Below are 26858 nucleotides of genomic sequence, written 5' to 3'. Positions count from 1 at the left end.
TGTTGTAAAGAATATCATTTTTTAATTATGTTTATGTATTTTAGTATATGTTTTAATTGAATATGTTAAAAAAAATATGAGTATTGTTAATGTTTTTGAATATATTTTAAACATTGTTAGTTATTTCTAAATTATATGTTATTGTTAATTGTAATTTTCTTGTGTCTTGGCAGGTTGTGGGATTTGTAGGGGCACTGGGTGGGAAGTAAATTAATTAATAATTGCTTTTAAATTAATGCTAACTATTTAATTGATAATTATGTAAACTGTGTAATTAATTTCTTTTTATGTTATATTTTAGGAACGGTTTGTGGGGTTTGTAGGGGTACAGAGTGCGAAGGAAATGAATTATAATAAATAAAAAATATTTTCAAATATTTAATTGATAATTAGGAGTAAATTGTGTAATTAATGTAATTTTTAATGTATATTTTTGGTGAGGTTGTGGGGTTTGCAGGGGTATAGGCTGGGAAGGTAAATACTCATGTTAATTAATAATGATTACTTAATTGATAATTATGTAAATTGTGCAATTAAGATATTTATCAAGTTATATTTCAGGTATGGGTTGTTGGGTTTTTAGGGGTAAATTATGAGTTAATTACTATTAATTTTTTAATTGATAATTAATTATGTAAATTGTGGAATTATTATAATTTTGAAGATGTACTGTAAGTGTGGGATGTTGCGTTTTCAGGGGTGCAAGGTAAGAAGTAAATACATAAATAGTTTATTTTAAATCAATTATTTAATTATTAATGGCCTGATTATAATGTTGGGCAGACTTGCGTCAGCCGGACACCTTTGCGGATTGGAACTGTCCAGCCATAGGTCGGTGGTTCTGACTGCACAATTTGGATGTGATGGGGTTGGAAACATCAATTTTTCAATGGCAGTTTGTGTGGCGGGCGGAAAAGGCCTGCAGCACAAGCTGACAGTGAAAATGGATGTTTGTAAAGATCCCTGCACTGCGTGGCAGGCACCGCAGGACCATGCCCCATAGCAGAGGGCGTGGAGGGACGGGAGCCCTGATAGGGGCCTCCAAAGTTACTTTCTGGCCCCTTTCAATGTCAGAAAGGCCGACATGAAAAGGCTGTTGGAAAGTGACATATTATTCCTGATGGCAGAGCCGAGGCTGGCTCCACCGTTATTATGGGTTTGTGATTCTTTCCGATACTCCAGCAGACTCCTTCAACCCATCGGAACAGCAGCTGACAGTCCCTTCGCCCAACACCTCGGCCGGGCCACATCATAATGTGGCCGAAGGGCCACAGTGGCAGATGTAAGGCGGACCGCAACCTTCCGTGGGTCGGTTGTGGTCCACCGGACATCGTAATCAGGCCCTGAATTGTTATTAATTACTTATTTGATTTAGGTGTGTGTTGTTTAGTCTGTAGAGGTAAAGGGTGGGAAGTTGCTTAAGTGATAATAACTTTACAATTAATTATTCATTTATTATAAATGGTGTTATTTATTATGTAATTTGTTAATTGTTTTATGCTTTTCAATTTCCATTACATTCTCTGTGCAAACCACCATCTTTGCATAACTTTCCCACCGTGGTCAGCCCTCTGTGTTCACACCCGAACATAGCATGTTTTCTTCACCTGTGCCTTTCTTGGCTTAGACAATAAAGGCAAGTCCAGTGTGTATAGTGCCCCTAATCGTTTGCAGTGATCTCAGGGGTGTGTCTCATGATTCCAATCTATTGATCATCACCCGATGGACATCATGACCTTCAATATGGTCTATTAAGTTCTCACCCACCAGGTCATATTCCACAACTAACCATCAGGAAAGCCATTCGAACTGCACCGCTAAGTAATTTATTTCAAATTTAGGAACCTCCATTCCTCCCCATCCAGCAGATGCATTGCTTTATAGCGCCATTGGAACTCGCTTTGAGCATCCATCTATATCGATCAATCCCTTTCCCATTAGTGTAGACCCTACCCTTATATCTCAGGGGCAACACAGATTTCATAACTAGAATACATTACTTACAGTGGAAATCATCCTAACTCTAGATTTCAGTGCACAGTATACCAGCATCCATTAAGCAGATGTGTGTCAGGGCATACAAATATTATTTAGGACCAATAGGCCTCTTTTAAAATTATGAAATGTTAATTAACTTGATCAGCAGATGTTTGAATGATTATGTGTTTTGTTCCAAAACGATGATTGCAAGTAATTCAGGGGAAATGCCAGGCATACCTGCTTGGCCCTGACCTCTGGATATTTACTTATGGACTGGTGAGAGGAGCAGGTATCCTATAAATCTAAGGGCCTGATTAGGATACTGAGCGGACTGCCAATGACAGGCCATTGGTGGGGATCCGCCCAACATCTAGGGCAGAGTCTGATCGCCGTATTATGATGTCAGTGTTCGGAGCACAGCGGGCGGGGAAAGGAACGGCACCTCCAACAGGCTCAAGGAGTAAATTAAAGGAGATGACCAGGTATATCTACATGCGCACAACAAGATTATGGCACTTAGTATTAGACTCCCGATAAAGAAACGTGCTTCAAAGCAAAGAAAGGAAGGTCACCCCTCTTCCCTACAAACCCAGAAAATCATTTCCAGGTATAAAACTCAATACAATTCCTTGCTGAGCACTTCCAATAACTGCAATATGTATACAACACAGCTGAATCAGTCCAAATGATAATAGATATCCACAATATTTCGATCCCAAAATTATCTCCAAATCAAATCCATGTGAGTAAAGTCACTTCTATTGATGAGGATATTTTGATTTCTTTATTGGAAGTAGACATATCGATTCGAGGAATTATTTGGTGCGTCTATTGTGAAGTATTGAAACACAACTGTGGACACAAACGAGTGTGGAATTTATACACTCTTTGACTTTGCTTTTGTTAGAAGCCCGAGTTTGGTTATACTATTGGAAATTTCAATGAGATGAAGATTACTCAAACTGCCCAATTTTGACTGATGGAAGAGAAAATGAAATAAAATTGAAAAGATGCTGTAACCAACAACATACCTTGGTGTTTCAATAGAAGTGACTTTACTCACATGGATTTGATTTGGAGATAATTTTGGGATCGAAATATTGTGGATATCTATTATCATTTGGACTGATTCAGCTGTGTTGTATACATATTGCAGTTATTGGAAGTGCTCAGCAAGGAATTGTATTGAGGCTCAAGGAGTACGTCGGGCGGCGGTCGAAGCCTAATCCCTACAATGGAGTCGGTGCCTGTGGAGTCACCGCTGTAGGGATTTGGATGTCAGTTTCCAACAGCCTTTTCATGGAGGTCCGACCGCCATGGAAAGGCTGTCAGAAACAGACTTTGGGGCCCGCTGTCCCCCATAGGCCTCTGTGGTGTGGCCTATGAGACACTTGTGGTGGCCCCCAACCATTCATACACCAAGTGCCAGGCACCAAATGGTTTAAAAATATCCCTTTTTCCATTGCGGCTTGTGCTGCGCCCCTTTTCTGGGCTGCACCACAAGCCGCAATAGACAAAGGGATGTTTACAACCATCTGCATGGCGGTTGTATTGTAATTGGGCTGTCGGGACCACCGACTCCTTGTCAGACTGTCTTGAGCCTGATACGATGGCGGTCAGATGCTCGTCTGACCTCCATCGTAAAAAGGCCCAAAGTGTGAAAGCTATCTACCTAATGTTGTTCTTTGTTTGCACTATATTGCCAACCTATTTTTAATTTGGAAAGGTGGTACAAATGAAGGAGAATAGATCTGATTGGTGATTAATGATAATTCTGTAAACTTGAAATGCACTCTGCATTACAGCCAACAAAGGATTGATGTTTTAGATATAAAACTTGAAATCCAAGTGGATCAGTTAGAAAATATTCTTTTATAGAAAACCCATGAGAAGCAATAGCCAGCTCCATGCACAAACCTACCACCCAAAACCACTCAAGTGGAATATACCTATGACTAAATGATCCGCTTTAGGAGAAATTGTAGCACAGAGGTGATGTTTTAGAGGCCAAAAACTAGATTCAGGTCCAGAGGTTATTCATTGAAGATATTGTTGCCAGCAGAGGAGAAAGTGAACCATATTTCTAGAAGTATTTCTAGAATTGACCTCCTTTTTCAGGCACAAAGAACTACACAGAAAGATGTGTATTTCACACTAGCTGGAACTAATCCTATTAAAGTCATTACCACATTCTCAGAACAAGCACATTTTTTTACAAAGAAGCTAAGTTATCATTGGCCTGTTCCTATAAAATGACAGTTTAGCTAGGAAACATCGTAATGATTATCCAGAAATTACATATATAAGAAGCAAGACTATCTGAGACCTGTTTGTCAGCAGTCACCTTTTCCCTCTGAAATCAGTATCTTTGGCAGGTCCGGAGGAACTGAGGTTTTTCCGGTGTAGTATTGTAAAGATTGCAGATACAGCTCTAAAATTTACCTAATATAAAATAGTCTACAAGGTGAAACGTAGAACCACTAAACACATTACTTGACAGTCTCATTACACTGCTTATATACCTTGTGTCCTTGTATTAAGTGTTTTGGGAGCACTAGCTTTGCTGTCAAAACATTTTCTTAGAACACTTCAGAGTGATTACTAATAGGGGCCACAAATACCCCTGTAGTACAAATTCTTGAGATATGTAACCAATCGATCTGACTGGACGAAAGCAATATATTATGAATGAATGAATGAATGAATGAATGAATGAATATGCATTTGTAAAGCGCACAGCTGTCTGGAATATGTCTCGGAGCTACTGACCATTGAGTAGAAATGACGTCTGCCCACACAGGACTAGCATGATTGGAATATCAAGTTTTCAGCATTTTCTTAGATAACAAAGTGAATCAGGAGAAGCCCAAATGTTTAATGGCAGAACATTCCAGAGTTTAGAAAAGAAAAAGGCCGGCTGCCCAGGCGAGCAGGATGCACAGTAGGAATCACGAGCAGTAACTGATTAGAAGATATAAACAATCTAGAGGGGGTATAATACTGAGTTCTGTTGCCTAGGTAGACAGGTCCTGTGTGAAGGAAAGCACGGAAATTAAGCAATAAACATTTAAATGAAATGCGCATGCAGACCAGGAGCCAAGGTAAAGACTCTAGGTGGCCAGAGATAGATTCATGTCTAAGAATATTGAACAGCAGTCAAGCAGCAGCATGCTGAATCAATTGAAGGTGCTGGAGAAGATAATGTGGCAGGCCGAGATACAGAATCCCCACATAATCAAGGTGAGCAGTAATCAAAGAGTGTACAGTAGTTTTTCTTGTAGATTCAGGGATCAGTCTCAAAACATTTTAAATACTTATTAAAATCTAAAAACAAGTACCGAAGACAGCATTTCCTGCAATGCAAAGGAAAGGTCATTATCAAATCTGACCCCTAGATGCCGGTTATGGTCCACTGGAGAGGTAGGAGGGCCAAGTTCCACAGCCCATGAGGCGCTAGATCAAGGAGAATGGGAACAGCAGAAAAGTATGCACTGAGTAATGGACACATATAGGTTTCCACAGTTGTGCTCATCCGGTCTGCCACTCTCACCAGACATGAGTGGAAGGAATGTTGTAAATGACCAAGGACAGCAAGAGCTGAGCATTGTCTGCGATAGACACCACCTTGAACCCATGAGGCTGTACATTTCTGCCAGGGGAGACAAATAGACATTGAAAAGAATGGGGCTCAGGATCGAGCCATGGGGTCAAATCATAAAAGAGAGGCTTTATTTCAAATCGTTTTTATTGAGTTATAAGAAAGCACAAATAATAAGGACGTTCATAATAATAATAAAGAAGAATAAGAAGAAGTAAATAAATCAAAATGGGGAAAACAGATACAGAGACAACATAAGTAAATAAATAGGAACTATAAACTTTAAAATATAAATTATAAATTGCTCAAGTGCCCAGTCAAGATATCCGCAGTTAGGGGTCAATTAGGATGGCGGACGGATCGCCTCTGATGAAAGATAGCCATTCTAGCCACATTCTAAAAGACACAAAAGAGAGACAAAGGAGAGGCTTTGATGTAAAAGAAACAGATGATGGACGGAATGCTGAACAAATCAAACATTCACCCCCATTCACATATCTGGGTTGAATCCATCGTTTTTTTGCATGTCACGTCAATACAGTTTAGACCCTGCCATGTGCAAATCAGTGTTGACCCTGCTCCCCGTGGGACTAGTCCTGCCCGCCCGAACTGCCAGAACAGATCCTACGGGACCAGAAACAAGCAACCTGGGACTGATTTTGGGACATCGCCCCTTATCGGCCACGCTAGCTTGAATCTGGTGGTGTAGCGAGCAGGGGACCCACTTCAAGGTATACGCTTCCGGCTTAAGGCAAAACATGCAAAAAGAACAGATGATGACATTTGATGAAGTCAGAAATGGTGGAAAAAAGACTGATTGAGATTGATCAAATAAATAAGACCTTAGCCACTGTAGTGGTACGCGACCATACCACAACCAGATAAATGCTGAAGCAATACCTGGTGCGAATCCAAATCAAAGCTGTGGACAGAGCTAGTAAAACCACTATTGTTGTGCACCCCTGATAAAGACTCAGTTTTACAAACTGACTGCCAATAGCACTGATTTAGTACTATAATAAGGCCTGGATGTGGAGTCTGCAGTAGAGTATTAGCTTCAAAATAGTGGTTAAGCTGACCATTTACTGTTTTTTCAAGCAACTTGGATACAGCGGAAACAGAGCAATAGACCTGTAGTTAGAGAGGACCTCCGGATCAGCACATGGCTTTATTAGGAGGGGCGGTATGTAAGCATATTTTCAAGACTTAGGGACTGATGAATGTGTCTGTTCAAAAGAGTGATAATTAATGGATTAATCAATCAATCAGGGGCTTGTAAAGTTCAACTACACACCTGTGAAGGTATCAGGGCACTGGGGGAGGTGGCTGCTGGTTTCTCTCTGAGTGTGAAGCATCATTAGAAGAGCCAGGTCTTGAGTTACTGCTTAAATTGGGTCAGTGACGAGGATTACCATAGAGGTGGAAGGGCGGGGTGCTCCAGGTCTTGGCGGTGAGGTAGGAGAATGATCTTCCTCTGTTTCTGGTCTTGAGTCTAGGGCAGGTTGGGCGGAACGGAGTTGTGGTGGATACGTGGAATGTGAGGTGGTGGTTCAGACATGCTGGCCCTACATTGTGGAGAGCTTTGTAGGCATGTGGGAAGATTAATCAGTTGCCAGAATTTATCCAGAAGGGCAGGAGGACAGGGATACGACAAAGGCCATGAGGGGTAGTTCAGAATACCTTGAGCCAAAGCATCTAAAGAGATAGACTCAAAAGATATAAACAGATGAATCATCAACCTGAAATTCAACATAAATGTTATCCTTTTTTTCCTGACAAAAAGAGAGAGTTGTTTTTACATAGAACTGCCATTGGGGAATTGTTTTGGAGAGCAGGCTTTGAGTGAACAATTTAAAAACCTCATTGAGAATTTTCACGTCTGTTTCGCAATTTGCTTGACAAAATATGCCGAATGAGCCTTACGGATAGCCCCATGATAATCTCTCAGAGCTTGTTTCTTGTAAACTGCTTTCTCAGTGGCCCCTTAACCTTTCCTCCAAAGATGCTCAAGTTTCTTATGATCGGATTTAGCGCAAGCAAGCACAGGGGTAAACCAAGGAGCAGAATGCCGGGATCTAGCTAACAAGTTTCTCTGGCCAAAGCAATAGACACTACCACAGCAGGTAGCCGGTTATTAAAGGAGAGAATGACAAGTTCAGGATCATTGGGGAAAATGCCTAAAGAGGTTTGATGTCAAAATCAACTAATTTACTTTATCCGATGGACGACAATTGTACAGGCTAGAGGCAGTAAAAGAGTACTTACTCAGGAGAGGAAATTCCCAAACCTTAAGACAATTATCAGCCCAAGTTAGAGGCCATGGAGTGCCAGTTGGAAGGTCTTGAACGTTGATGAATCAAAGGTTCTAAATTTGGCAAGCCACATGGATGGGACCAAGGACGTTCTGCAGCAAATTTAGAGAGGCAAATGCCTCAATAATTCAAGACCAAACCAGAAGTTCACAGGAATGATGAAGTTGCCCCGACTAGGAAAGTTAGTTGAAGGCGGCCTAATGCACTTTCATCCAGGAGCACATTAACAAAATTATTTGCCTGCTTGGGAGAGCGGTATATTAGAGCTACTGAAAATGAAATATTGGTAGAAATTTTCAGAGAGACATTGCGCCAATGTAGAGGGTGGACTTCAGCTTCTTAAAAGTAGTACACACATATTCAGAGCAAAAAAGTATAGCTTTGGCTAGTGCTAGGTGTGGGCTGGGCAAGGATGGATGTAAACGGGCTTGCCTTTGGTGCGCCAACAGTGCACCAGCTGCGCGTGACCACGTAATTGAGCAACCAAAAGGGGCAAGGAGGGGAGAGAAGGGATGTATGATGTTACAACGCATACTCTTACAACGCATACCTTTACAATGCATTTTTTACAATGCAACATCCATCACAACGCATTCCATTACAACACATGCCATTACAACAAATTTTTAAAAACTACCTATACAACGCATTCCATTACAACGCATACTACCTTTACCACGCATACCATTACAACGCATACCATTACATTGCATGTATGGTAAGTATTGGATAGTGTAGGGGTAAAAATTACTATTCTAACTCCAGGGGGTGCAACAGTAGGGTAAGTGTTGGATAGTGTAGGGGTAAAAATTACTATTCTAACTCCAGGGGGTGCAACATTAGGGTAAGTGTTGGATAGTGTAAGGGTACTATGCGTTGTGATGGTATGCGTTGTAATGGTATGCGTTGTAATGACTGCATTGTAATGACATGCGTTGTAGTGTCATGCGTTGTAATGGTTCCGTTGTAATGCATGCGATGTAATGGATGTTGCGTTGTAAAAGTTTGTTTTAATGGTAGTGCGTTGTAAAAGTTGTGTTGTAAAGGTTGTTTCCCGGAGAGAAGCCCCACCCACTAAAAAAAAGGTGCCAAAAATCATCAAAAGCAAAAGCAAAGCTAACATTCCTACTAGTACAACAAATTTTTAAAATGTGTAAAACAAGGCAGCAGTAAAAACTCTACCTTCCGCTGTGCGCCGCGTGACTGTGTGATCTAATTGGACAATGACTGGAGAGAAGCCCCGCCCACTAAAAAGAGTATAATGCCAAAACCGAAAATGGCCTTTCTAAAAATGGCAATCAGGGAATCAAAGCCATCAAAAGTAAAAACAAAGATAACGTTTCCACTAGTGCAATACAATATGCGTCCGTTGGCCAACGCGGCACCGCCCACATAATAGAACCCCCCACACTGCAGCGAAATTATTGCCGCGGTAAACGGGTTCAAATATGTAATAGAAGGTAGCAGCACACACTCTAATCTCCACTTAGCGTCCGCACCAGTGTGCTGTGTAAAGGGGAAGAGAGGGGAGAGAAGCTCACCCACTAAAGAGACTACGGCACCATAACCCAAAACATCAGCTTGACAAATAGTAATCAGGGGATAAAAACCAGCAAAAGTAAAAGCACAGATGACATTTCCTACTAGTACAACAACATGTTTAAAGTGTATTAAAGAAGGCAACAGCACACACTCTATGTTCTGCTGCCTGTCCACACCTGTGCACGATCTTAATGGGCGATGAGGGAAGTCTTACCCACCAAAAAGACTAGAGCACCAAAACCTTAAATGAATGCTTGAAAAATGACAATCAAGGAATAAAAATCATTAAAAGTAAAAGCAAAGATGACGTTTCCCACTGGTACAACTTTAGCCCTGATTGTGGGTACAGCAGTCTTAGGACGGCCGTGCCGTCGTTGGCGGGACGACCACCGCCTCCTCGGTGATCCAACTGCCTGATTACAAGCAGTGTGCTAGGACTGCCACTAGACTGCTGCCACCACCAGGATTTCAGATCCCGCAGCGGGGGTAGTGGGGAAAGTGGCGGTCAGCAGAAAGGCTGGGAAGGGGCCCTAAACGGGGAATTGTGGCTGATGGCACACGTTGTACCCCCTTAAGTCAACACTGATGTGCGCACACTGTTTGCCGTGCACAACATGGTGCATGGCAATAGTGTGCCTGATGCTTAAGTAGCGCTGTACTGCGGCAGCATGTGCTTCAGATTCTCTTTATGAACGAAAGCATGCCACTGCTGTGCCACCACCAGCCCACCATCAGCCCAGCAGTAGTCTCCTAATCGCGCGGTTGGGCTGCCACCTACTTGGGGGCATTTTTCGGACTGCTGCTGCAGCAATCTGGAGGTCGGATCGCCAAACTCCTAATCAGGACCAAAGTTTTTAAAATGTGTAAATTAAGGCAGCAACACACACTCTACCTTCCATTGCTTCCGCACCTCTGTGCAATCGGATAATGAGGGGAGAGAAGCCCCATCCACTAAAAAGAATAGAGCACCAAAACCCAAAATGGAATCTCGAAAAATAGCAATCAGGGGATAACAACTATCAAAAGTAAAATCAGAGATATTGTTTCCCCCTAGGGCAATAACGTTTCTTAAATGTGTAAAAGAAGGCAGCAGCACCCACTCTACTTTCCGCTGCGCTACCTTCTGCTGCACGTCCACACCAGTGTGTGATCTAAATGGGTCAAGAGGGGAGAGAAGACCTAGCCACTAGAAAGACTAGAGCACCAAAACCCAAAATGCCAGCTCAAAAAATGGCAATCGGGAGATAAAAACCAGCAAAACTAAAAGCAAGCATACCATTTCCCACTAGTGCAACAAAGTGTTTAAAATGTGTAAAACAAGACAGCAGTACACACTCTACCTTCTGCTGCCCGTCCATGCCAGTGTGCGATCTAAATTGGCGCAGAGGGGAAAAAGTCTTGCCCACCGAAAAGACGAGAGCACCAAAAGCCCAAAATGGCAGTTTGAAAAATGGCAGTTAGGGAGCAAAAACCATTAAAAGTAAAAACATAGATAATGTTTCCCACTAGTGCAACAACGTTGCACTTGACTGTTTTACTATGTTTTACTATGTTGAGCTGATCATCATGAATATGATACCATTATGTTTTGGACTTTTCAGCCAGTTTTAGGGTTTTCTAGAGGTATTTGTATCTTTTGCCTTTTTTCTCTTTTATAACATAATAAATCCCAGACAAATGAGGTACATAAAAATATAATATGAACACCAGGACAATGATCCCACTTGGGTCTTATCATTATTTCATTTGATTGACTGTTTGAGCTATTAACTGATGCTGAATAGATTAGATAATTTGCTAAATATATATGGTTGTTGACTTCTGACAGATCACTTTCCGTGATGATATGAAGCCCACTGGGGAATAAGTAAAAATTTTGGCTACTATTCGATTATTTTATTAGTCTGTATTTACACAATCAACATAGGAATATGACACTTTACAACGCACATGTTACAACGCGTGCCATTACAACACATTTTTTACATTGCAAACTCAATTACAAAGCATGTTGTTACAACACATGTCTCTACAACACATAATCCATTACAACACAATTAATTTTCTGCTGGGGAGTTACCCTGGAGAATCGTTACAATGGATTATGCAATGTAAAGACATGCGTTGTAATGGATTTTGCGATGTAAGAAATGTGTTGTAATGACACGCGTTGTAATGCGTGCGTTGTAAATTATGTTCCCCTCAACCGACAGACAATTTTGTTTTTGAGATTGTGATGTCTATATTTAACTAATTTGTTACTGTCTAATATATGTGAAAATTGATCAATTGATGTATGTTTACAGAAAGACTAATCACAAAATGTTTGCAGTCTGTCTTCACTGTTTATTCATGTTTTTGTTTTTTACTCATAAATCCATTCAGCAACCCACCATGATCAAGGCTCATATCTGACCTGAAATGTGTTGGTTTCACCACACTTTGTTTAATAAATATTTTCTGACACCGTTTTAATCTTGCATGGCCTTTTTTAATTATGGTTTGCAACACACTACATGCCCTACATAACTCAGGCCACTAACAAGGTTTTGCTCCTGCGTTATTGGGAAAGTGTGTATTTAGCATGGTCGATGGCGTGAGTTATGTTGTCCCATTTGTGTATTGCTAACCATAATTTGTGATTTTTTTGGTTCGGCATGTTTGTGTTGGAACCGTAACTCTGTTTCCAACTGTGTAGTTTTTTTCAGTGACATTCCAGTTTTAAAAAAAAATCCTTTATCGCTAAGCATAGTTGCAAATAGTCTTCAGTCAAGCACAGTGGTAGTTGGTCACAGGGTCTAGCCTGTGACCAGTTCCAGTGCCTAAACTGCTATAGGGACAAGAGCCCCGCTGCACACAGCCTTTCTCCCTGCGGTGTGATGCCATACCACCACTGGTTGCAACAAGGACAGCCAGCCACTGCTAGCACTTCCTTTGCTTGTGTGCAGCAGTTTTTCTTTCCTAATTTTGTTATATGGGGAAAATATTGTCCACATTTTTCCATATTTGTTTTTTATTTTTAGTAAAAATGCACATTTGTGCTTGAAATCATGATTGTCAATAAGAAAATGGTGCTTTTTTTACTGCTCACAAAAAAGCAGTCACAAGATCCAATTTTCATTAAAATCACAATGTTACTGCAGGGAACTCTTTTTTCTTTTTAGGGCAATGTTTCCATGCTTCTGCGTGCCCCACAGTGCTCTGCAGGGCTTAAGCATTTCTCACCAAATTTGAGGGGAAAAAATCCACTTTTAAATATGATTTTCAACATCTTCAGCCAATATAAAATCCAAATGTGATTTGCTGAATTGTGATTTTAAATGGCAGAGATGTCTAACATGTTTATATCACAAAATCTAATGGACACTAACACACACGCTGGCGCGCACACACACACACACACACACACACACACATACACCCACCCACAGACACACTCACCTCTGTGTAGTTAGAATTGGATGAGCGTTTCAATAGAAGATCATTTTTTTGCTTCTTTAGAAATTTTGGAACCGTTTCACAAATCTTCATGAAACTTTCCCCCCCCCAAAAATGTAATGCACCTTTATTTCCTCCTGAAATGTGTTCTCCGATCTGTCAAGAAGTGGCCAAGAAAAAGGGGGTGGGGGGTTCCCGAACATTTATATCCCATGTTAGTTACCAAAGGAAGCTTCTGTAGAAGATACAGAAAAAATGACTGAACAGAATTACACCAAATTTGGCAAAAAGTTAGAAATTTAGCCAGATAGAGTGCTTTTTGTGATTTGGTGTAAATCCTTACAGTTATTTTCTAGACAATTTTCGGTGTGTGCTTGAAAGGGTTAAATAGATAAGTATATGTTCAGATGGTTGGTACTGCTGGAGACCTGCGGGACTGTAATTTTTAAAAATTGAGGCCTTCTAATTGGCCCATGAACTTCTTCTGCCCTGACCTTTCAGAGAACAAGGTACCCATACCAGTTTCAGAGTACAGAGGGATTTGATTAGCTGGCTACAAGTGTAAACAAAATGCTGCGGCACCCATTACAAGCCCAAAGGGATCCCAAAGTAATAAAAAATAAATTAAAAAAATTTAGGTTGAGGAGTACTTCTGTACCGAGTGTGACCCTGTCTTTAATGATGCCATCCGTACTGCGGGACCAAGGAAATCAATAAAAAAATAATGATTTCTTGTATACTGAGGTACCAACGAGGTCAATCAACTGGGTGAGATGAGAGGTGACATGTGGACGATGCTGGACTGTCGAGAAAGGCTGAGGAAGCACACGGACAACAGAGTGTGGATGGTAGAGGCTGGGAAGCACATGCACAATGTAGGATAGGTGGAAGGGGCAGCCAGAGGGCAGGGTGGCGTGGCAAGCATACCACAGTTGGGCAGGGAGCAGCAACCTTACCCCTCGGGGGTATCGGCAGCAAGCTGAGCATCTAGGGCAGATGGAGGGGCCAGAGGAAGCACACAAAGAATAGGGGACAGGTAGGGAGTAGAGGCAGCAAGCTGACCCCATAGACGCAGGGACAGCATGCTGAGCACAGATGGAGGCCAGAGGGGGTAAAGGGAAGGCACAGAAAACAGAGGTCAGGGGGTAAGTGAGCAGGGGCAGCAACTGACCCTGGGCGGGCAGGGTAGAGGCAGCACGCTGAGCATGGGAGGCAGACAGGAGGGGCCTCGGGCAATGCACAGAGATTGTCGGCTGGCCGGAGAGGGGCAAGGACAGAAAGCAAACCCGGGAGGGGCAGGTGCAGCAAGCTGAGCACAGAGGGGAGGATGGCAGTGCACAGAGAACAGAGGGCAGCAAGGTTACCTCAGAGGGGCAGGAGCAGGGACAGCAAACTGTGCATGGAGGGGCAGTCCTGAGCCTCACGAAGGCGGTCGCTCCCCCACGCTGCTCCTGACCTCGAGCTGGTATCGTAGCGCTGATCAAACCATCAAAGCATAATTTCTTTAAAACTAACATCTGGGAACTGCTAGCATCTCGCGCTTTTAAGGACTAATTTGTAATTTGTATTTAGGAGCGCTGTGCCGCCAGACAGCGCCTCGTGTGCCTATCACAGTCCAGTGCTGCTGTACTTTGCCTGTCTGCGTAATTGTGCACTTTATATTGACTCATCTCGCATTGTGTGCTGCATCGCCCTACCTGTACCCCAATAGCGCCCTGATTTGCCTTAAGGATCGCCGACATTTTGTTTGTTGTTTGTTTGACTCCCAGCCCGGCTAGCGGCCCCGCCCCAGCCTCCCAGCTGACCCTCCCTCCCACTACGAGCGAAGCGCTGTGACTGTCCTGAGCCTCACGAAGGCGGTCGCTCCCCCACGCTGCTCCTGACCTCGAGCTGGTATCGTAGCGCTGATCAAACCATCAAAGCATAATTTCTTTAAAACTAACATCTGGGAACTGCTAGCATCTCGCGCTTTTAAGGACTAATTTGTAATTTGTATTTAGGAGCGCTGTGCCGCCAGACAGCGCCTCGTGTGCCTATCACAGTCCAGTGCTGCTGTACTTTGCCTGTCTGCGTAATTGTGCACTTTATATTGACTCATCTCGCATTGTGTGCTGCATCGCCCTACCTGTACCCCAATAGCGCCCTGATTTGCCTTAAGGCTCGCCGACATTTTGTTTGTTGTTTGTTTGACTCCCAGCCCGGCTAGCGGCCCCGCCCCAGCCTCCCAGCTGACCCTCCCTCCCACTACGAGCGAAGCGCTGTGACTGTCCTGAGCCTCACGAAGGCGGTCGCTCCCCCACGCTGCTCCTGACCTCGAGCTGGTATCGTAGCGCTGATCAAACCATCAAAGCATAATTTCTTTAAAACTAACATCTGGGAACTGCTAGCATCTCGCGCTTTTAAGGACTAATTTGTAATTTGTATTTAGGAGCACTGTGCCGCCAGACAGCGCCTCGTGTGCCTATCACAGTCCAGTGCTGCTGTACTTTGCCTGTCTGCGTAATTGTGCACTTTATATTGACTCATCTCGCATTGTGTGCTGCATCGCCCTACCTGTACCCCAATAGCGCCCTGATTTGCCTTAAGGCTCGCCGACATTTTGTTTGTTGTTTGTTTGACTCCCAGCCCGGCTAGCGGCCCCGCCCCAGCCTCCCAGCTGACCCTCCCTCCCACTACGAGCGAAGCGCTGTGACTGTCCTGAGCCTCACGAAGGCGGTCGCTCCCCCACGCTGCTCCTGACCTCGAGCTGGTATCGTAGCGCTGATCAAACCATCAAAGCATAATTTCTTTAAAACTAACATCTGGGAACTGCTAGCATCTCGCGCTTTTAAGGACTAATTTGTAATTTGTATTTAGGAGCGCTGTGCCGCCAGACAGCGCCTTGTGTGCCTATCACAGTCCAGTGCTGCTGTACTTTGCCTGTCTGCGTAATTGTGCACTTTATATTGACTCATCTCGCATTGTGTGCTGCATCGCCCTACCTGTACCCCAATAGCGCCCTGATTTGCCTTAAGGCTCGCCGACATTTTGTTTGTTGTTTGTTTGACTCCCAGCCCGGCTAGCGGCCCTGCCCCAGCCTCCCAGCTGACCCTCCCTCGCCCCTCCCCTACCCACCATCCTCTTATGACAGATGCATCCGAGCGCAGCGGTCACGCGCAGCGGACGCGCCCCTTGCGCGCCGAAGGTGCGCCAAAGGTAAGCCCGTCTACGCCCGTCCGCGCCTGGACCGCGCTCAGCGCCCGTCCCCCTGCTCTATGCCGCTCCCAACCCCCCAGAGTAACTTATAATGCCGCTACTCTCCTCGCCCTCAACGCCGGACGCACCCCACTATGCTGCGAAGCTACCCCAGGACGTACCCACGGCCCATTCTCCTGCCTCTCCTGTAAGTTCAACTGCTTCAGGACCCTCACCAAACACACTTCCTCCACACACAGCTCCGAACCCAACGACTTGAAATGCATCCTACTGAACACCCGCTCGGTCCACAGACATGCAACCGAACTCTGGGACCTAATCGACACTGCGTCACCTGACATCGCCTTCCTTACTGAAACATGGATGAATGCATCTTCTGCCCCCGACATCGCCATAGCCATACCGGACACTTACAAGATCATTCGAAAAGACCGCACCGATCAAACTGGAGGAGGCATCGCCATCGTCCATAGAAACACCATCAAAATTACAACCAGCTCTGACGTCAATCTTGCAACCGCCGAACACCTCCACTTTCAGATCCACACCGACCCCAGGACCACACTTAGAGGAACCCTCATTTACAGGCCCCCAGGCACCCGATCTCAATTCAGCGACGACATCACTAACTTCGTCAGCCCGCACGCCCTCGCCTCCGAGAACTACATTCTTCTAGGAGACCTCAACTACCACCTTGACAACATTCTCGACAACAACACCACCACCCTTCTGGACAACCTGTCCAATCTCGGACTCAAACAACTTGTTGACACCCCCACTCACATAGCCGGACACACGCTCGACCCTATCTTCACCTCCAGCAAGCACATCTCCTTCGATCACACTACAGCTCTCCACTGGACGGATCACAGCTGTGTTCACTTCAGCTACAAAACAACCCTGACCCACAACCGTCCACAACCCATTCCCCGAAGAAAATGGAACAAAATCACCACCGACCAACTCCTCACATCACTCAGCCATAACACTCCCACCCTAGCAACAGACCCAGACCTAGCGGCCACCAACCTCAGGCAATGGATTACCCACAGTGCGGACGAACTAGCACCCCTGAAAAAACACCAGTCGAAATCATCCAGCAAAAAAGCTCCCTGGTTCAATGATGACCTTAAAAAATCCAAGAAGACATGCCGCACCCTGGAGAAGAATTGGAGAAAAGAACCAACCTCAGACAACATGGCCTCCCTCAAGACAGCCACCCGCAAACACCACCAACTGATTCGATCCGCCAAGAAATCAGCATTTAAAGACCGTCTCGACAACAATTCTCATAACAGCAAGGAACTCTTCAATATCGTCAAAGAATTCACCAACCCTCCCGCAGCATCCAACGACATCACTAACTCCCAAGACCTCTGCGATGCGCTATCCTCCTTCTTCTACAACAAAATTGCAGACATCCACAACAGCTTCAAGAATACTCCCAATGACCAACTCACCCCACCCCCTTCAGATCCCACCCCTCCAACTAACTACCTCAACTCCTGGAACCCAATCACCATTGAAGACACCATTCGCCTCATGAACTCAATCCACTCTGGCTCACCTTCTGACCCCTGTCCCCACTACATGTTCAACAAAGCTGACTCCATCATCGCTCCCCAACTCCGCGATGTCATCAACTGCTCCTTCAACTCCACCACCTTTCCAGAAATATGGAAACACGCCGATCTCAGCGCCCTTCTGAAAAAACCAACAGCAGACCCCTCAGATCTGAAAAACTACCGACCCATTTCCCTCCTCCCTTTCCCGGCCAAAGTCATCGAGAAAGCCGTCAATAGCCAACTCGCGGCCTTCCTCGAATCCAACAACTCCCTGGATCCCTCACAGAACGGCTTTCGAGCCAAACACAGCACCGAAACCGCCCTCATTGCGGCGACCGACGACATCTGAGCACTCCTGGACAACGATGAAACAGTGGCCCTCATTCTACTCGACCTCTCCGCCGCCTTCGACACTGTCTGTCACAACACCCTCATACAACGCCTCAACAACATCGGCATACAAGGAAAAGCCTTGGACTGGATCATCTCGTTCCTTGCCGGAAGAACCCAGAGAGTCTGACTCCCCCCTTTCTACTCAGAGCCCACCGAAGTCATCTGCGGCGTACCTCAAGGCTCCTCACTCAGTCCCACCCTCTTCAACGTCTACATGAGTCCCCTCGCCTCCATCGCACGTCAACACAACCTGAACATCATCTCCTACGCCGACGACACCCAGCTAATCCTTTCCCTCACCAAAGACCCCAACACCGCCAAAAACAACCTTCACGAAGGTATGAAAGAAGTAGCCGAATGGATGAAACAGAGCCGCTTAAAACTCAACTCAGACAAAACGGAGGTGCTCATCCTAGGATCCTCCCCCTCAGCTTGGGACGACTCCTGGTGGCCTTCCGCTTTGGGATCTGCGCCCACACCCACAGACCATGCACGTAACCTCGGCTTCATTCTAGACTCCTCCCTCTCAATGTCCAGACAAGTCAACGCCGTATCGTCCTCCTGCTTCAACGTCCTTCGCATTCTCAAAAAGATCTTCCGCTGGATCCCCCTCGAAACAAGAAAGACTGTCACCCATGCACTGGTCACGAGTCGACTGGACTATGGCAACACACTCTACGCCGGAATTACAACAAAATTGCAGAAAAAGCTCCAGCGCATCCAAAACGCATCAGCGAGACTCATATTAGACATCCCGCGCCAAGAGCACATCACCGGTCACTTAAAAAACCTCCACTGGCTTCCCGTCAACAAAAGAATTACTTTCCGCCTTCTTACCCACGCACACAAGGCCCTTTATAATCTAGGACCCGAATGCCTCAACACCCGACTGTCCTTCTACTATCCCACCCGCCAACTAAGATCGTCCAACCAAGCCCTCGCCGCGGTCCCGCGCATCCGAAAAACCACCATGGGTGGCAGATCCTTCTCCTTCCTGGCTGCCAAGACCTGGAACTCACTCCCCACCCACCTCCGCCTTACTCAGAATCACAACTCCTTCAGAAAAGAACTGAAAACATGGCTATTCGATAAACAATAAGCCCCTCCCTCCAGCGCCTTGAGACCCTCTGGGTGAGTAGTGCGCTCTATAAATGCACGAACTTGAACTTGAACTTTCAGTGACAGCAAGCTGAGTACAAAGAGAATACAGTAGGAGGGGCACTGTAAGTGTATGGAAAATGCAGGGCAAGCGTAATTGGGCAGTGGCAGCTAAGCATGGATAGCATGCAGGAGGGTAAGCAGCAGTGTTGGCAGTGGCATCAAGCTGAGAATGTAGTACAGGTGGGGGAAGGGGCAGTAAATGGAAAATGGAGGTAACATGGGAGGGATCAGGAGAAGCAGGCTGATACCAGAGGGACAGTGGCAGCCAGTTGAGAATGGAGGTCAGGCAGGCAGAGACAGCAGCAGTGCACAGAGAACAGAAGGCAGGCGGAAGGTGGCAGCCCCATCAAGCTGAGGACGGAGCGGAGGAGAAATGCTCGGAAAACAGAGAGTAGGTAAGAGGCACAGGGGCAGTAAGGTGACCTTAGAGGGACATGGAGAAGCAAGCTAAGCATGGCTTGGCAGGTGGGAGAGGGGAGGGACAGCAAATGGAGAATGAAGGACAGGCAGAAGGGCAGGAGCAGCAAGCTGTCTAAATAGGACAGGGAGGGTTGACAGTGGCAGCACAACATAGGGCAGGCAAGTGTGCTGGGGCAGCACGCAGACAATGGATGGCAGTTGGGAGAGGCTGGGTAAGCACACAAACAATGGAGGACCGGTAGGAGGGGCAGGAAGACTACATGGACAATGCAAGTAGGCAGCAGATGCAGAGACAGCAAGTGAAGAAGGAGGGTAAACAAGAAAATCACTGGAATTAAGCTGAGAAAGAAAGGGGAGAGCCTCAGACACCAGCCAAATAGGCCATGCACAGTGGAGGTTGTCTACTTGGAATTGGTTGGGCTGCCGGACCAGCACATGGCTGTGCACTGCTTACGGTCAGGCACAGCGGATGGCCTTGAGGTTGGGCACCTGTGGGGGATTGCCACCTGTGCAGGGTGGGCCTTGGTCATCGCGTGCTGCATGTGGCTGAATGCTATGCACAGTGATGATGTTGATTGAGTATGATCAATAAACCCCAATAAAACAGAGAGTGAAGAGATGTTACAGCCAAATATAGTAATATGATCCTAGCTCACAAGAAGTAATCCTATAAATTCACTGAAGAAAGCAAAGGTTAAATAGACATTACAGTTAGGTGGTGACATGACAGAAGAAACTAATAAACCACAAAACACTGAAATTCACCAGTTATAGTTCAGTGAGCTAAATAGAACTTGGAACCCGTCATGCGCTTCTTATGACCTCACATATTATAGAGCTCATGACATAATAGATTACATCACTGATGACATCTGAAACGACATCAGACAATAAACTGTCCCAGTGTTCCTTGAGCCAATGTCCATAAATTGAACTATAGACACAGTAGACAGTAAAATATCAGCATGATATACAAAATATAGTAGCTCATATGAAAAACTTGCCGAACAGAATAGACAAGCTGAAGAAAGGTTGGATGATACCAGCACACTATTGGTAGAATGGGCCAAGAAAAGGAAAAACCAACAATGAAGAGAAAGTAAAAAGAAGCAATATCCCAAGATGTTTCAGCATTCCTCCAAAGAAGAAGACAAGCACTAGTAGCATTTCTGAAATCAAACAATGAACTTCAGTCTAAGCATTGACATAGTTAGTGCTCAACTGTGTAGCTGGTACATCAAAAGGAAATCCTGTAAAGTTAACCCAGGAAAAATTAATGTATTTTTGATAAGTAATATCAATTCTCTCAGAAGTACATCCTCCTCGGGGACCTGAACCTCAGGAGCAACAACGACACCAACTCCACCACCCTGATAATCAACCTCGCCAACCTTGGACTCAGACAGCTCGTGACAACACCAACCCACGCCGCCGGCCAAACGCTTGACCCAATCTTCACCGCAAGCCCCGACGTCTCCTTCAACCAAACCACAGAACCCCACTGGATCGACCACCACTGCATCCACTTCACCTTCAGGAAGGCCACCACGCACCACCGCACCCAACAGATGCCTCGACGATGCTAGAGCAAGGTCACAGAAGACCAGCTAACCACCACCCTTGCCCAAAACCCACCCGCCGACTCCACGGACCTCGACACCGCCGCCCGCAACCTCAGACAATAGATCAACAACTGCTCCAACACCCTCGCCCCGCTCAAGACCCCCTCCAACAGCCAAACCAACAAGAAAGCCACCTGGTTCACCGAAGACCTCCAGGCCTCCAAACGAACGTGCCGAAAACTGGAGAAAACTGGCTCCTCGAACGAATACCAGACAGCTACGCAGCCCACAAGAACGCCACCCACTGACACCATCAACTCATCAGACCACCTGGATAACAATGCACACAACAGCAAAGAGTTCTTCAAAATTGTCAAGGAACTCTCCAACCCCAGCTCCAACACCAACGACATCCCGCCTTCGCAAGAACTGTGCGACTCGCTGGCCACCTTCTTCCACCGCAAGATAACTGACATCCACAACAGCTTCAATGCCAAGGTCACCCCGACAACCCCCCCACCCCCCAGGACCACCACCTGCACCAACCGGCTGCTCTCCTGGACCAGCATCAACAACGAGGACACCAGCGAGACCATGAACACCATCCACTTCGGAACACCGTTTAGACCCATGCCCTCACCACATCTTCAACAAAGCCAGCACAGCCATTGCACCCCATCTCCAGAAAGTAATCAACATCTCCTTTGAGACCGCAACCTTCCCGGAAAGCTGGAAGCACGCCAAGATCAACGCCTTACTCAAGAAACCCAAGGCGGACCCCAAGAACCTCAAGAACTTCCAACCCATCTCCCTGCTCCCGTTCCCGGCAAAGGTCGCTGAGAAAATCATCAACAAACAACTGACCCGCTTCCTCGAGGAGAACAACATCCTGGACCCATCCCAGTCCGGGCTCCGCAGCAACCACAGCACCGAAACTGCTCTCCGATGACATCAGGACTCTGCTTGACAACGGAGAAACAGCAGCCCTCATCCTCCTGGACCTGTCAGCCGCCTTCGACATGGTCTGCCACGGCACACTATGAACACGCCTACACAACGCCTGGATCCAAGAGTAGGCCAGGACTGGACCCCATCCTTCCTCTCCTGCAGGACTCAGAGTGTACGCCTCCCCCCTTCTGCTCCATTGCCACTGAAATCATCTGCGGTGTACCCCAGGGCTCTTCCCTCAGCCCGACGCTGTCCAACATCTGAAGACGGCTGTAATGCCAGAAACCAGTCCTCGGAAGCTTGTTTCCGGTCCAGGGAAGGCATGGCTTGGCAGTTCGGGCTGGACTGTTCCCATGAGGCACAGGGTCAGACAGATTTGCATATGGCCATGTCTGAACTGGGGTGGCAGAGTGGGCTAAAGAACGGTGATGGATCAAACCCAGATCTTTTGACTGGGTGTGAGTGTTTGATTGGTTTAGATGCTCCGTCCATCACCACCCCCTTTTGTACCGCTTTGGCCGCCATAAGTGTGGCAGGGTATGCTCAGACGTGAGTCCCTTGCTCACTTTGCCACTGGATTCAAGCAAGCCGGGCTGAAGACGGCTGTAATGCCAGAAACCGGTCCTCGGAAGCTTGTTTCCGGTCCAGGGAAGGCATGGCTTGGCAGTTCGGGCTGGATTGTTCCCATGAATTTAATAACAACAAGGGACCCCAAATTTAGTCTGCAGGGACCATGGGGAGCATACTTTTGAAAAACAACAGTGGTCCCAAACAAAAGCAATAACACGAGAATAAAATATAGACAGAGTCAATCTACATTTTCAGGACAGACATGTCCAGCCGGACAGGGGTCTTCCAGAGATTTTACTCAGGATTTATGTATTGAAGTCACATAGAAAATACCATCCAACAATCAACCAGAGTGGACAACAAGCCTGTGTCCAGTACTAACAGATCGAGTACAAGTGGTGATGTAGACAGCAGAGAAGGGCTTTGTAAGGCAAAACAACGTTACTCTATAAAAAGTACAATTGTACAGAGTATAACATACATGCACTAGACATTTCTGTAGTAATCACAATTAAGTTCAAGTGCATAAAAGGTCGACGGCGTTTCGGACCCCTATAAAGTATCAGGGACCATCATCAGGACAAATACAATGAAAAGCCTTAGGTTAATTAAGCCTCTAAATGCCTAAAAGGGGGGAGAGAAAGGAGATATTCAAAACATATACATGGACAACAAAATCTGTAACATGGTGACATGAGTGAGACCAGTGAGTAGCGAGGTACCGGTCAATTGAGTCACGTGGACTATAGTGCTGGTGAGGTGCACTAATAGCTGTGATCCGGATGATGGAGACTTAATAATGGCAGTGAATGTGTCTAGTGGGCCCAAGGGCCGTAGAGATGCCGCAGTGACTAATTCATAACAGGCTCGCAGTATTGGCCTGACAACGAGTTAAAGTGATTTGGAGCAAGACGCGTGAGCGTGAAGAATCGTGAAGGAGCTACCGGCGCATTTGGTGTTCAAAAAGCAGCCGTAATTGCAGTCAAAATTGAAGAGACTAATATAGACGGGTGAAGGCGATTTCCAGATGCGTAAGGAGTGTCATCGTGAGGAGGCGTGGAGGGGCAACCGGCGCGGATTGTGTTAAAAGGTAGCAGCAAGGCTTACCGAGTCGCCTCATTAGATAGAGGCTGGCTCCTCAGGCAGACGATACACACGCGAGAGCCCTGCAAGGGTGAAAGGGCCAGTAATAAGCAAGGCGCGGTGCTTAAAAGTAAAGAGCCACGGAGGCTCTGTCTAGGAGCACAACCACTCACCAGAATCGGGTCGCGGCGGCCGCGGACAATGTGGATTCCGTCGGCTGGCCAGGATACCTAATAGAGAGGGGGACGCATCAGTACTATGCGGAAAATTAACCACGGTGCGGAAGGGAGGATGGAGGGATACACTTACCGGGTTAGTCGGCTTGAATGATTTCCTGGCGTCCACCACGCAAGGCATCCAGTGTCTAATATACTTGCACCGGATTGGTCCAAGGATTGGGCATAAAAATAAAAGATGGACACACATGGGTGCCATCTTAGGGCAGTGGTAGGATTGGGCATAAAAATAAAAGACGGACACACATGGGTGCCATCTTAGGGCAGTGGTAGTGAAGAAAGCAGTGATTCGAAGTGAAAGCATGCTTAAGGAGACAGGCGCGTTTAAGAGGTTATTCGTGTTGTGAAGGGAACAGTACAACTGACATACATTTAATGCATTTTAACAGCAGAATGACACCAGCATCCAGTTCATAATGATTACTTCAGAGAGGCAGATAATTATTGTTGTACAGGCACAATCATAAATTGAAGTATTAAGAGCACGGTCTGACCACAGATCAGGAGTATCAGATAAGGGCAGTCCATTCATCTTGGACGTTGAGCCCCGAGTTCAGACTATCAGTTTTTAAAATCCATTTCAGTTCCTCTCTGTTCAAGAGGCGTGTCAGATCACCACCCCTGGGTGAGATGATGATTTGTGCAATAACAGTCCAGTGGATGTCATTCTCGGAGTGTCCTTTCTCCACAAAATGTTCCACCAAAGGGGCGTTGGGTGTTTTGCACCTGATGCGGCTTCGGTGTTGGGAAATCCTCAGTTTGACCTTCTGCTTGGTTTGACCCACGTATATCAAGTTGCATGGGCAGATGATGGCATACACAACATTCTGACTGTTACAATTGGTAAATGTTTTACGGGTATTTCTTGCATTGTTAAACACAAATTCTTTGCCATCAATTGAAAACTCACATACAACGCAGGACCCGCAACGGGCGTGCCCAAGAAGTGGAGGTAATTGCCAGTGGTCATGAAGGGTTACATTTCTACTGGATGGTAACGCAGCCCTAACCAATTGGTCCTTGAGATTTTTGTTTTTCTTAAAGGCAAACAAAGGAGTGTCCCAATTCAATACCCCTGAGTTTAAAATGTGCCAGTTCTTTTTGACACATTGTCTCACCCTGCTGGAGACCGGGGAATATGTAGTTACACACACCAATTTCTCAGTGGTCTTTTTGGGTTTTGGTTCCAGGAGGGTTTCCCGTGGGCAGTACCAGGCTCTCTTCATAGAATTCATGATGAGGCACCTGGGGTATCCTCTAAACCGCAGTTTACTCGATAGTATGTTAGCTTCACAGAAATAGTCTTCCTTTTTGTAACAGTTCCTTCTCAGTCTCAGGAACTGAGAGTATGGCAGACTGTCCCTCAGAGCCCTGGGGTGACAGCTGTCATATCATAGCAGTGTGTTTCTCTCCGTAGGTTTACGGAAGAGGGAGGTGTACAAAGTGCCCTCATGATGTTGAATATTTAAGTCAAGGAAAGAAATGCTGCTTTGGTTGTGAGCAATTGTAAAGGTGAGACCATTGCAATTATGGTTCAGCCAGTGTAGGAACCCATCTAGTTCAGGGATAGTGCCAGCCCAGATCAAAAAAATGTCGTCTATGTATCTCTTCCAATTTTTTACACCTTGATGAAAGGGATTCGAGGGACACAGGATGGTATTGGTCTCTAGCCAATCCATGTAAAGAATCGCCAGCGTGGGAGCAAAGACAGCTCCCATAGATGTCCCACGTACTTGTTGGTAGTACTGTGAGTCATACATAAAGAAGTTTTGAGTGAGGCAGATTTCTAAGAGTTGGATGATAAATATCGTCGGAACTCTATGGGGGCTGGGTCGGGTGTTGAGAATGCTCTCCATCACCAACAAGGAGTCCCTCTGTGGTATATTGGTGTACAGAGACTCGACGTCTAGTGTACATAGAGTCTCAGTGTTGGGGTCAAAAGCATGGTTTTCTATGATATTTATCATATGCATACTATCCCTAATATAACACTGGGTTGTTGATACAAAGTCCCTTAGGAAATAGTTGACATAGAGGCCCAGTGGTTCAAGAACCGAACCACAGCCCGAGACGATGGGTCTACCGGGGGGATTATCCAATCTTTTGTGGATCTTCGGCAAGGTGTATATCACCGGTATTCTGGGGTTGGAAGTGTTGAGAAAATTAAACTCATGTTGGCTGATAATGCCCTTTGACATCGCATCAGTCGTCAACTGCCTGATGAGAGTCTGTAGTTCCTTTGTGGGATTGCAGGGTAACCTGCAATAATGATCAGTATTGGAAACCTGACGCAATAGTTCATCTTTATAATTCCCAATGTCTTGTAGGACAATCCCACCACCCTTATCAGCAGGTTTGACTACGAGCTGGTTGTTATTCTTCAGGGTTGAAATGGCATTCTTCTCTTCAATAGTGATATTAAAAGGTATGAAGAGATGGGATTTCTCTAACTCAGAGATCTCTTTTAGGATAACCTTCTCAAATGTAACAATCTCTCTCGGTATCATGCTGGCTGCCGGAGAGAAGTTCGAAGGTGGTCTAAAGGGTGTGACAGTGGTTTTAGGTTTAGAGAGATTGAGTTCGAAATAAGAACGTAGTCTTAACTTACGAAAAAAGATCATCAATTCAGATTGTAGGTCCAAGAAATTGGGGTATTTAGCAGGGACAAAAGATAATCCTCTTTGGAGGAGTGACGACTCACATTCAGTGAGTACGTGGTTTGAAATATTAAAGATGGGTATCAGGTTGTGGGCACAATCAGGAGTTACCATTGGTAAAACTTGTGTCTCGTCTGGCGTTCCCCAGGGGGATTCTGCCACCTCTGTTGTTGTTTCACTTTGCCTCTCTTTTGGGGT

Source organism: Lissotriton helveticus, chromosome 4_1 (genome assembly GCF_964261635.1).
Source record: "Lissotriton helveticus chromosome 4_1, aLisHel1.1, whole genome shotgun sequence".
NCBI classification, from domain to species: Eukaryota; Metazoa; Chordata; class Amphibia; order Caudata; family Salamandridae; genus Lissotriton; species Lissotriton helveticus.
Note: the sequence above shows the minus strand (reverse complement) of the source record.